The following is a 12500-nucleotide window of genomic DNA, read 5'->3' as shown; positions in this document are numbered from 1 at the left end:
CATTAGCATTAAACATGTCTTGATTTATGGAAAACTTTTGGGTCTGCCTGACTGTGTATATATATATACACACACGTATGTATGCGTTTGTGTGTGTGTGTGTGTGTGCGTGTATGACATGCTTAAGGATTTGAATGCAATAAAACATGCTTAAAACATCCAGTGAGATCTGGAATATTTTGTGACGCGTTATATTTAAGACCAAAAATAATTTAACCGAGATAACGGAAAGAGGAGAGATTAAGGGTAAAAAGGGAGAGGAGATAGAATAAAGATAATGATTAACACGGATAAAAATGGAAATGGAAATGAAGGTAGGGAGGAAGAGCTTTAACATGAAAGAAGAGTAAACGGAGAGAAAGGTGTTAGAACAAAGAAGGAAAATTAATTCTGCCGTGAATGCAAATTTCTGCTTTTCCCTGCGATTCGCTTTGCATTCCATGCGCTGGAAACAATAGATTCTTCTCTCTCTCTCTCTCTCTCTCTCTCTCTCTCTCTCATATATTTAAATGACTGATCCTGGAGTTCCCATAAACATGCATTATTTGTTCACTAGGCATGCAAATTTGCGTACATGCACATGAATTGAGAATTCGTCAACACGCATGCATAAATATACATTAGGCCCTAACGCTACATCGAAGATTAAACGCAGAATTATGAATGCAGGTACATGAAAAACTAGGGTGCATGCCGTCCTAATTAAAGACATCACCATTACAAAATCTTATGACTGGCGTCATTTCATAACCATATTTCCAAGTTATTCAATGCTTTTTGAACTCTTGATGACAAAATTAATCGGCCTACTTATCATCCAGAGAGAAACTCTCTCTCTCTCTCTCTCTCTCTCTCTCTCTCTCTCTCTCTCTCTCTCTCTCTCTCTCTCTCTCTCTTTCCAAGGATGATATGCCTTAGGAAATCAAAGAGTGAAATACGAACGAGGGACTTGTGTATTTTGATATCAGGACCTCATTACACAGGATCAGGAAGTAACACAGACATACGGGAGAGAGGAGAGAGAAGGGAAAAGAGGAAACAAGAGGAGGAGGAGAAGGAGAAAAAGACTACACGAAAGAAAGAGCGAAGAGTGAGGGCGGAAAAGGAGTTTGTCGATGAATATAGATTTCAGGCTTTGTTAATTGAGCTCGTCTCCGTTCAAAGGGATATTGGAACTAGTGTATCTCTCTCTCTCTCTCTCTCTCTCTCTCTCTCTCTCTCTCTCTCTCTCTCTCTCTCTCTCTCGTATAAATATTCATGTGCATATCTACACTGCATACGAATTTGCAGGTGCAAAAAACGTCAGAGGAATGCGAGAGCACACTACGCAAATTCAAACGCATCCATACACAAAAATATGGATAAATAATACGGTACAACCCCAATTTAATGTATATATGCATACATGCATACATATAAATTTCAATTGCATAACATTCACGTTACGAAAACGCAGATGACAATACGCGCATTGCTGGAAGGTTATATCAAACAGCCGAATGACAACTAATGGTGCTATGGCCGCTGATCTCGTTTAGTCAATGCATGTGTGGTTACAATATAACCAAACGTAGTAAATTGTACAAAACTTCTACCTAAGCACAAGGAACACCTACTGTACTCTTCAAAGGAAATGTAAGTTCACCCTCATAACTTTTGTGTAAAAACGACTGGTCCGCTGGTACGGTAGGTAGCGTCGTGGCATGCCACTTATATGTCATGCATTCCTCCCCCAGGCCAACGAAAAAATCGCTGGCTCTGTATCATGAGCAGTTTCTGCTACAGTGCTGGGTCTGCGGCGGGAGGCTGAAACCAACACTATTGGGAAGCTTGAATTTCAAGACTTTGGTCCCTTTGGTGGGCTTGTTTCATGTGAACGGGTTTCATCAACTGAAATATTAATAATTACTTATGTAATATTCGACAAAGACTGTCATAACGTGATAAGACAGCCGATGGCGAGTTAAGTTGAATATATCTTAGTTCAACCAGACCACTGAGCTGATTAACAGCTCTCCTAGGGCTGGCCCGAAGGATTAGCTTTTTATTTACGTGGCTAGTAACCAATTGGTTACTTAGCGAGTGGGACCTACAGGTTATTGTGGGATCCGAACCTTATTATATCGAGAAATGAATTTCTAATCACCTGAAATAAATTCCTCTGGTTCCTCACTGGCAGCAGCGGGAAGCGGACTCGGGCTACAGATGATAGGCGAGCACGCAACCCATTCGTCCACCGAGGAACAGCTGATGATGGCGAGGCCTGGCATATTTAGCAAAGAATGACATTCAAGCAACAAAATCAGCAAAGCTTCGACGTTGAGAAAAAAAATAAATAAAAAAGGTCACCGAGGCATTAAAATGGCCACGAGTCTCCGAAGTAGGTTTTGACTCAACATCATCCGACAACTTCTCATTCGTCGAGAACTGGGAACTGCAAAGCTAAGAGCATTGACGATTGCTTTTCTTCCCCGTTTTCCTATATTCCTAAGTTTATTTTTGAATTACTGAATAAACATTTTCATTAGTTTAGTTGTTCGAAATTTTAACGGAAATTTAAATCTGGTTATAACTACTATGTATGAAAATTCGTAAAGTAACCAAGCCTACGGGCGTTACCAGCCTCGTTTCACGATCAGAACCGGTTCCGTTTCAGGGACCTTCTGACACCCAACCCCATCGGAGGGGGTGAGGTAGGATGAACCCCAGTATAAACCATCTTAGGAGTCCCCCACTATAACCCTGCCAAGTTTCATGCCCATCGGACCTGCCGTTTGGCCGTGATTGAATGACAGACGGACGGACAGACGTTACGCCCGTTATAGTCAGATTTAACTCATGTCTGCAGATTCGTTATAAATATTCTGCCTGGAAAAGCAGTCGCTACTTTAACGATTGTAATATTAACCGACATCAATGCTAGATCGTCATCAAACGCACACGATTATACGAAATCTTTTGCACTACTGCATTTATACTATTAATTTCGTGCAACGTCGAACATTCTGCATTACAATAACGGAATCGATCCCATTGGCCTTGATTGTCTGTAATCTTCCCACCTCACCATTCACAGGTCAGACCTAAATTGAAGGCAGATTAGCAGTAATGACTATCCTGTAGGACGCCGGCAGGTCTCCCCCCCCCCATCCCCCCCCCCCACCCCCCTTCCTCCCCCTTCTCTCTCTCTCTGCATAATGAATGTGCACTTCTGATTTACAACGTCGTGAATGGCAAATAGCATTTTTTCATAAACGTTTAAAGCACCTCTCTCTCTCTCTCTCTCTCTCTCTCTCTCTCTCTCTCTCTCTCTCTCTCTCTCTCTCAAATAATAACGGATGAGGAATTATGATTTCGAGGTCGCGAAAGGTGATTTGCATTTTTTCAAATACCTGTTAAACAGAATTTAATGACGTCCCTCATAAATCTTCCTCGATGGGACGGACTAAACGTTTGATTGCACCGCTGTCAGGTTGATGGCGACATTGCAATTTCATTGTGCATGTTTGCTTATGATGGAAAGGATTATAGCTCTCTTTTTTTTTTTTAGGGGGGGGGCGTCACAAATAGGTTCACGGGACATCCCGTGTGGATGTGGGAAATTTCCCATTTACTACTATTCTTCATTATCACATTGTGTGGTTTTATCCTCTCTCTCTCTCTCTCTCTCTCTCTCTCTCTCTCTCTCTCTCTCTCTCTCTCTCTCTCTCTCAAGGGCTTTATTATTCATAGATTGTTAATACGCACTTCATCTTTATTGAAGCGTTCTCGAAAAAACCAAATCAATTTGTTATATTTCATTTCATAAAAGCAACGCGGGTTAATATTGCACTGAAGAAATATATATACATCATATATTATATATATATATATATATATATATATATATATATATATATATATATATAAGTGTTTGTGTGTGTGTATATATATAATATATATATATTATATATATATATATATATTATATATATAAAAATGTGTGTGTGTGTGTTTATTTATAAAATGAATCACGAAGACATGGAACGTATATTGTTAGTTAATTACTCTAAACTGCAAAACGTATATTATTAGTTTATTACTAACTTGAAACTTAATTAGATTTCTTCACCATAATCTTGGACTAAAAAATAAAATAAAAACATCTTTATTCAGAAGTTTTATCGCATTGTTTGCGCCATGAAAATACTTTTTGACAAGAGGACAAATAAACACATTTGTATTCAAATATTAACTTTTGATAGCATCAATTGCCGAACGAATATACTGCATTTTGTCAAAGTTCTGTTACTCCTCATAAAAGCCGCCACCGAATGGATTGCTGTCTTATCTGACCAAGGGTCCAAAAGCTGCCAACAAGACGAACAACGCTAATTAAACCCCAAGAGTAAGAATCACTGGCTCACGTCCCTAAAAGCGGCCTTAATTGTTGCCTGAACGGGAGAGAGAGAGAGAGAGAGAGAGAGAATGGGGTTTCCCTAGGAGAGTTACCATCGTGGAACGAAAAGGGAAAGTGATGAAAAGGCGGCAAGAAATTCCAGCGAAATCGTTGGAAATGGTGAAGGAACAAAACAGCAAGGAAGGACTTTGCTTTCGAATGCAGTGTTGAAGCAGCGGTTTGGGCGTAAATAAAAGTGTAAGGGGAGGGGGGGGGGGGCTCCTTGATTACTCCAAGGAATTGAGACTGCTGTTGCAGGACAATTCTGCAGGAAAGATTAGTAGGTCTCTGGTGCAGCAGGAGTGATGATGATCTATACTAGCAATTATTTCTTGCTGCTTAAAATAACCTGACTGTAAATATTATAGCAAACTTTCTTTCAAAAAGTATTCATTTCATCCGAATCTGCTTTTAAAAGACTTCCATACCTAGCACACACACACACACACACACACAAACTGTTTAAGAATCTGGAACACCGACCGATGTTGCAGTTGCTTCTCCACCTCGGGATCACTGACCGATGTTCCAGTTGCTACCCTACCCTCGGAACAATGACCAATGTTCCAGTTTGCTTCCCCACCTCTGGAACACCGACCAATGTTCCAGTTGCTTCCCCACCACTTGAACACCGACCAATGTTCCAGTTGCTTCCCCACCTCTGGAATACCGACCGATGTTCCAGTTGCTTCCCCACCTCTGGAACACCGACCAATGTTCCATTTGCTCTCTCCACCTCTGGAACACCGACCGATGTTCCAGTGGCTTCCCCACTCTGGAACACCGAACCGATGTTCCAGTGGCTTCCCACCTCTGGAACACCGACCGATGTTCCAGTGGCTCCCCCACCTCTGAACACCGACCGATGTTCCAGTGGCTTCCCACCTCTGGAACACCGACCGATGTTCCAGTTGCTTCTCCTCCTCTGGAACACCGACCGATGTTCCAGTTGCTTCTCCTCCTCTGGAACACCGACCGATGTTCCAGTTGCTTCTCCTCCTCTGGAACACCGACCGATGTTCCAGTTGCTTCCCCACCTCTGCAACACCGACCGAGGCACTTGTCTCCCCATCCATCAACTTTGCCTCAAAACTGAATATGAGAAAAATCTTTGCCCGTTTTTCTGGGACACTGTGGGACTGGCCTCAAACTCTGAGCAAAAAATAAGTGCGATATCCTTCAAAGGGTTCCTACCTGTGACTTTTCCTATGGACAGGACGCGAACCGATTGAGTTCTAGTTAAAAGGGAAACTCACTTCAGGGGGAAATCCTTTGAAGGACAAATTCGATCGACTGTTGGAGGGGAGCTTTGGTTGAAGGAGACGCTGATTCTGACGGGCAAAATGGTCTTGTGCGCCCTAGAATGGACTTCTAATGACTCAAAACAAATGGCATTGATAATCTGTAATCAGGTCGAATTTACGCTCATCTCCAAAATATAAAACTTGAAACAAAATCGTTTTATTTCCGTCAGTCGCAAGACAGTCGTATTCAAAGTGTCAAATGACTGCATAGTTATAATGAGATGCAAATGTCGAGTCATATCGGGTCATATCCAGTCTAATAACTAATTTGAAGGCATTCGATACAATGGTTGATTTATTTCTCAGTCAACATCAGCTGATGCTCATTGAGAAAAATAAGGGGAAGTCTTTATTGCTCTTTCTTCGAAATTAACTCTGTATTTTTCGTCAAGTGTTATGGCCTGCATTACACCGGCTGTAATTATTAACGTAACGGTTATGACCCCTAAAATGTTTTTCGGTCACTCTGGATCATCCATCTGAAGACTGGTTGAGCTGACAGTCCGCCGCTGTAGGTGCCGGCATTAATATAAATTCAAGAAAAGCTGTCTGATCTGAGTCCTGTTTATTATTCATATTAAAAGTTAAATTTTCTTTGCTAGGCATTAGTGGAGAGAGAGAGAGAGAGAGAGAGAGAGAGAGAGAGAGAGAGAGAGAGAGAGAGATTCCACATCTCTCAACATTATGGATCGGGTAGTCATACTTGCTACATTGTCACTTCGCAATCCTACTTATTTTACATAGACATATATGTTATATAAACATATATATATATATATATATATTATATATATATATATATTATATATATATATATATATTATATTATATATATGTGTGTGTGTGTGTGTGTGTGTGTGTGTGTATATATATATATATATATATATATATATATATATATATATATATATATATATATATATATGAATAACTTGATCACGAGGTAATATAAAACGTGATGCTATGTATAAATAAAGGTTGGTTTTTGCCACGAAGAAAAAAAAATGAAAAGCGAGATAGCCAAAGCACTTTGTCGGTCTAGTTCGTCAGTAAAGGGTCGACTAGACCGAAAGTGCTTGGCTATCTCGCCTTTCATTTTTTTTTTCCTTCGTGGCAAAAACCTTTATATGTATATATATATATATATATATATATATATATATATATTTATGTATGTATGAGTGTGTACGCACTGTCTGTCATTCCTGGACGTTCAAGTATATAGACAGACAACTCTTTTAAACACCAGATTTTTTAGAAAGAAAACTTTTACAGGACTCGGATCTAATTTTTATAGTAGTTTTTATTTTAAATTTCAAGGTTAATTCCATTTTTACCCTCCTTAATAGAGCACTAGTCCTCTCATCTAATTGGAATGCCTTTCACAATGAGATTCTATTTCTAGTTAATTTCTTTAAAGGTAACTGTTTCCCACCTAGGTTAGTATATAGAAAAATTGAATAAATTACTAAATAGATATTTCTCTAGAAAACCTGACGTTCCAACTGTTGCCAAAAATGAGTTTCTATGCAACCTTTCCATATATCCATGACCTAACCTTTCAAAAAAGATTCACACAAATTATTCATGACCATTTTCCAGCCATATCAGTCAAATTAATTCCTAAAAATCCTCTTAATATAGGCTCCTTGTTTAAGATAAAAGATCAGTTGTGTCCTTATATGTCTTCTGGTGTCATTTATAAATATACTTGCCCTAAATGTATTTCAGGGATTTACGTGGGATCCACCAGTCGACTACTCAAGGTGCGCCATCGATTCACATCGGGAATCAGTTTCCGCACAGGGAGCAGAATTTCAAACCCAGAGCACTCCAATATCAGGAATCATGCAAAACAATGCAAACCTATATTGACAACAAAGATTTCAGTGTAATCGGTCCATACTACCAAACCACAAGAGCTAACAATCCTTGAGTCGTTGTTTATAAAACAACTCGTACCATCGTTGAACACCATACATCTGCGAGTCAATTGTATTTAGCATAATTTCGTACTGTGGTGGTTTCCTTCCATTTAGTTCCTTGCTGTCTCACCTCTAGGTTGGTTGTGTTTTTATTTTTATCTATTTCATTTTTACTCTAATGTATTTTAAATGAACTTTTAGACTATACTTTTTAACTTTATGTTTTTATCTTTTCTCATGTGCAGCCCAGAAGATGTAATTCTGTAAATAATTACGAAACCTCTGCAAAATAATAAAAAAGACAACCTAGTGATGTGTGGTTTTCGTCCGTCTTCCTCTGATTATGTCGCTTGGAGTAGTTCCCTGTGCCCTGTATCACTATATATATATATATATATATATATATATATATATATATATATATATATATATATAATTATATATATATTATTAATTATATTATATATATATACATATATAATTATATATATACATATAAAGTATATATATACATATATCATATATAATTATATATATATATATATATATATATATATATATATATATATTATATCGATATATATATATTATATAATTAATATATTGATATATTCAGCAAATGCTGCAGACACATGCCCGATGTACCACCTCTCGTCTGGCAGGGATTCCTGAGCAGGAGAACGCTCAGCTCCGCTAATTATATTATATAGCCGGTGGCTCCTCTCTAATGAATGTGCAAATGCTATCCCTCTTAACATAAGGGAAGCTCTGTAAGGGGTCTAATCCTACTGTCTGCAACGGTGGATTCCGTCACTGTAATATGGAATGACTGGCTACATTAACATCTAATTGTCCCAAGTATTTGGTATGGAATTTTGAGTTTATTGAGTGCGTTTTTATTTATTTTTATTCATTTACCTATACTTTTATTTACTTGCATACCTATACCACTGTTAGTTAAGATTCAGATATAATCGGACCATTTTGTGAAAATTTTACAACATATTCGTATGTCAATCTTTCTTCTCACTGGTATCATTCAGCATCCTAAATAAATTTCTAAAAACCAAGTTTGCAACGTTTTCTTCAAGACTTGTAACACACACACATTTGTATATATATATATATATATATAGATATATATATATATATATATATATATATATATATATATAATCAACAAAAACGGAGAGATAAAATAACGACATATAATGTCTAATGAAAGGTAAATAACCTCGAGACACCTAAAATAATAATAAAAAAAAAAAAAAGAAAAAAAAAAAAAAATAGTGTACCCATACAACCCAAAATCTGTCATGAAAAGTAGTTAGAAGACAGCTCTGAGCACCAAAAGAATTAAGGCCGGATCTTTTTGCAGTCTACCTACGCTAGCTGCCATACAGAGGCCAAACTCACTCCAATTACTTTTATGGGAGACAGTGTGGAAGCAGTTCCTTTTTTTTCTATCTTTCTTTTTAGTCATCAATGTTTCTTATTATTGTGGGAAGACGCGTTCGAGTTCCTCGTTCTTGATTAAGTGTGTTATTTTGAAGTTTTTGAAAGAGAGGATTTACTTGTAAGATGACCACCGTATTTCAGCATTGCGGTGAATTTTACATACATAAATATTATATACATAACATATATATATATATATATATATATATATATATATTATATATATATATATATAATATATATATAAGGGGAGAGAGAGAGAGAGAGAGAGAGAGAGAGAGAGAGAGAGAGAGAGAGAGAGAGAGAGAGAGAGAGAGATGTATGTGTGCATGAAATAAACACAAATTTTGACTGATTAATTCTAACGCAACTCGTTTGTTTTATAATCGTCTCCGGAATCGTCTGCAAGGACAAGAGAGGCCAATAACCGACTATATCATCGTTCCCATCAATCCTAATACATCAAACTTCCCAAACATGCAGAACTAGTCTTCCTTCCTTTTTTATCAACAATTTCTTATCAGACACACCTTTTCATTCATTTCTCTCCTCCTTCCATAACTTATCTATAAGCATGTTCTTAACCTCCTTTCTTCCTCTTCATTCATCTTCCTACTTCCTCCTCCCTCCTCCCCCACGCAAACCTCCATCCATCCATCAAATGAAGGATAAAGCCTGTTTACAGCCTCTCAGATGAGGCGTTACTGGGAAGTCTGAATCCTCTTCAGGGTATGTCTGAAGGCAGGATCAATGGCGTGTCATAACTTGGGTGTCCTCCTCCTCCCCCTCCTCCTCCTCAGTTCCCTCTCCCCCCCTCCCCCCCTCCCTCCTCATTCTATATAACAAAAGAGGAAAAGAAAATCCTGAAGGAATTTTGATTGAATCCTCCTCCTCCCTCCCACCTCCTTCGGGAGCTTCGAACGGGTTCTCAATACGGTCGTAAAACGCGTCGATTTCCATTCTGATACGTCCCGCATTTCCCCAATATTTTCCTCTGGGAAATCTATTCGGTTTCAAAAGCTAATGAATTAATCTTTATGACGTCAATTCAGGGCTGAGGTGACCCTTATAATGCCCTGAATGATTCTCTTATGAGTCATTCCATGGTTTCCCAATACTGAAGACCTGTTTCTAGAGAAGTTAATCGGATTATCAAGAATGCGTGGTTCCAAGCTTAATACCCACTCACAAAACCAATAATAATAATTATATAATAATAACAATATCTTACATTTAACTTAATTTTAAATATTTTTACTCCTTTTAGTTCAGAGCACCTTTGACATTGAGCAATTTGTCGATGTAATTAAGGGTGCCCCGACAAAGTTATTACAACATTTATTTACAAAAGTTATTTTAAATTATATAAAGAATGGAATTCCTTCTACATATGTCTCACTATGGTAATGTACTGTTAATATGATAATGATGGAGTGATTTGTATTCTCTCTCTCTCTCTCTCTCTCTCTCTCTCTCTCTCTCTCTCTCTCACACTAATGCTAATTAAGAAAAAATTTTACTTTAAATATGAATACTAAACAAGGCTCAGATCAGATATATTTTCTTTGTTGTTAATGGCAGCATCTACAGTCGGCGGACTGTCAGCACACATACTCTTCAGATTGACGATCTAGCGACCGAAAAACATTATTGTTTGTGCTAATAGGGGTCATAACTGTAACGTTAATAATGACAGCAGGTGTAATGATGTTTGTTTGTATGGTGTTTTTACGTTGCATGGAACCAGTGGTTATTCAGCAACGGGACCAACGGCTTTACGTGACTTCCGAACCAGGTCGAGAGTGAACTTCTATCACCAGAAATACACATCTCTCACTCCTCAATGGAATGGTCGAGAATCGAACTCGCGACCACCGAGGTGGGACGCCAACACCATACCAACCACGCCACTGAGGCTCTCGAACCACGTCAAGAGTGAACTTCTATCACCAGAAATACACATCTCTGACGCCTCAGTGGAAGGTTCGAGAATCGAACTCGTGGCCACCGAGGTGGCAAGCCAAGGCCAAGCCAACCACGCCACCGAGGCACTAGGTGTAATAATTCCGAGGAAAGAGCAATAAAGACTTTCCGTTTTTCTTCTCTATGAGCAACAGTTTCTGCATCAGCCGATGTTGACTGAGACATAAAATCGGGCAGATATGGAAAGAGACAGATAGATAGTTAGAAGTCCTAACAAAGTGACCGTAAGACCTCAAAAACATAAAATAAATAATTAAATAGATAAAAAAAAATAGATGTAAAAAATCAAAGAAACGGCCAGTGAAATATGACAATCGATATTCAGACAAGAAGAAATGAACAAAAAGAAAGGCGAAATAACCTCACAAAAAAAAAAAAATCATAAGAATTAAAAAAATCTTCCAAAAAGAATTCTTCAGGTGGTCCACTACATCCAACACTGCAGCTTTAACGAGATAGTGGACGTCGGCTGCCTGGTAAGCTCCAATCGAATTAAGGACGAGTCCTTTTTTTTTTTTTCTTTTTTTTTTTTGTGGCGTACAAGTCGACGATGACAATTTTGCAAGTCTCTCAGGCAAGGAGAATGAAGTTCACTTTCATCCAATGCATATATATATATATATATATATATATATATATATATATATATATATATATATATATATATATATAATTATCTGATATATAATAATCTAAAAATAATAACAACCATCACTAACACTTAGGCGGGTCTTGGAGTAACACGTTGACCCACGAGAACGCACTGGTAGAAAATGCATATACCTATATTTTAAGAAAACATTTTCTCACAAAACAATCTTGAATCGAAAAAAAAGACGATAATTCGCGGATTCTGCTGCAATCACTTCTTGTGAGTAAAAAATTGAAAGGCTTTTTCAAGAAGTCCGGTAATTCGAAAAATTCCTTGAAGAAGAAGAAGAATGACGTGTTGCGGCAGTGCTGATGACTTTTTGGACATTTTGTGAGGTCGTGACGATTTGAGAAAATCCAATGAAGAGGGATTGTTTGTTTGTTTGTTTACACGTTGTTTTTAAGTTGCATGGAACCAGTGGCTATTCAGCAACGGGAACAACGGCTTTACGTAACTTCATAACCACGTCGAGAATGAACTTCTATCACCAGAAATACACATCTCTTACACCTCAGTGGAATGAAGAGGGAACACCAAAAATTATTACTCTTCTCATTTTTTGCATGGGGGCACCCTGAGAGGAAATTTCGTAAGCAGATTCAAATACATTTTATTTTTAAAAGAGATAAAAATCAACTTTCAAAGAATTCACTAAATATTTCATAAACTTCATGGAATTTTCAAAATGTACCGAAATCAGTAATCAATTTTCCTCAGAGAAGTTAACATATCTCATTACG

The sequence above is a fragment of the Macrobrachium nipponense genome, chromosome 26, assembly GCF_015104395.2.
Source record: "Macrobrachium nipponense isolate FS-2020 chromosome 26, ASM1510439v2, whole genome shotgun sequence".
In the NCBI taxonomy this organism is placed as follows: Eukaryota; Metazoa; Arthropoda; class Malacostraca; order Decapoda; family Palaemonidae; genus Macrobrachium; species Macrobrachium nipponense.
The sequence above is the reverse complement of the archived record's forward strand: the minus strand, read 5'-3'. Positions refer to the sequence as shown.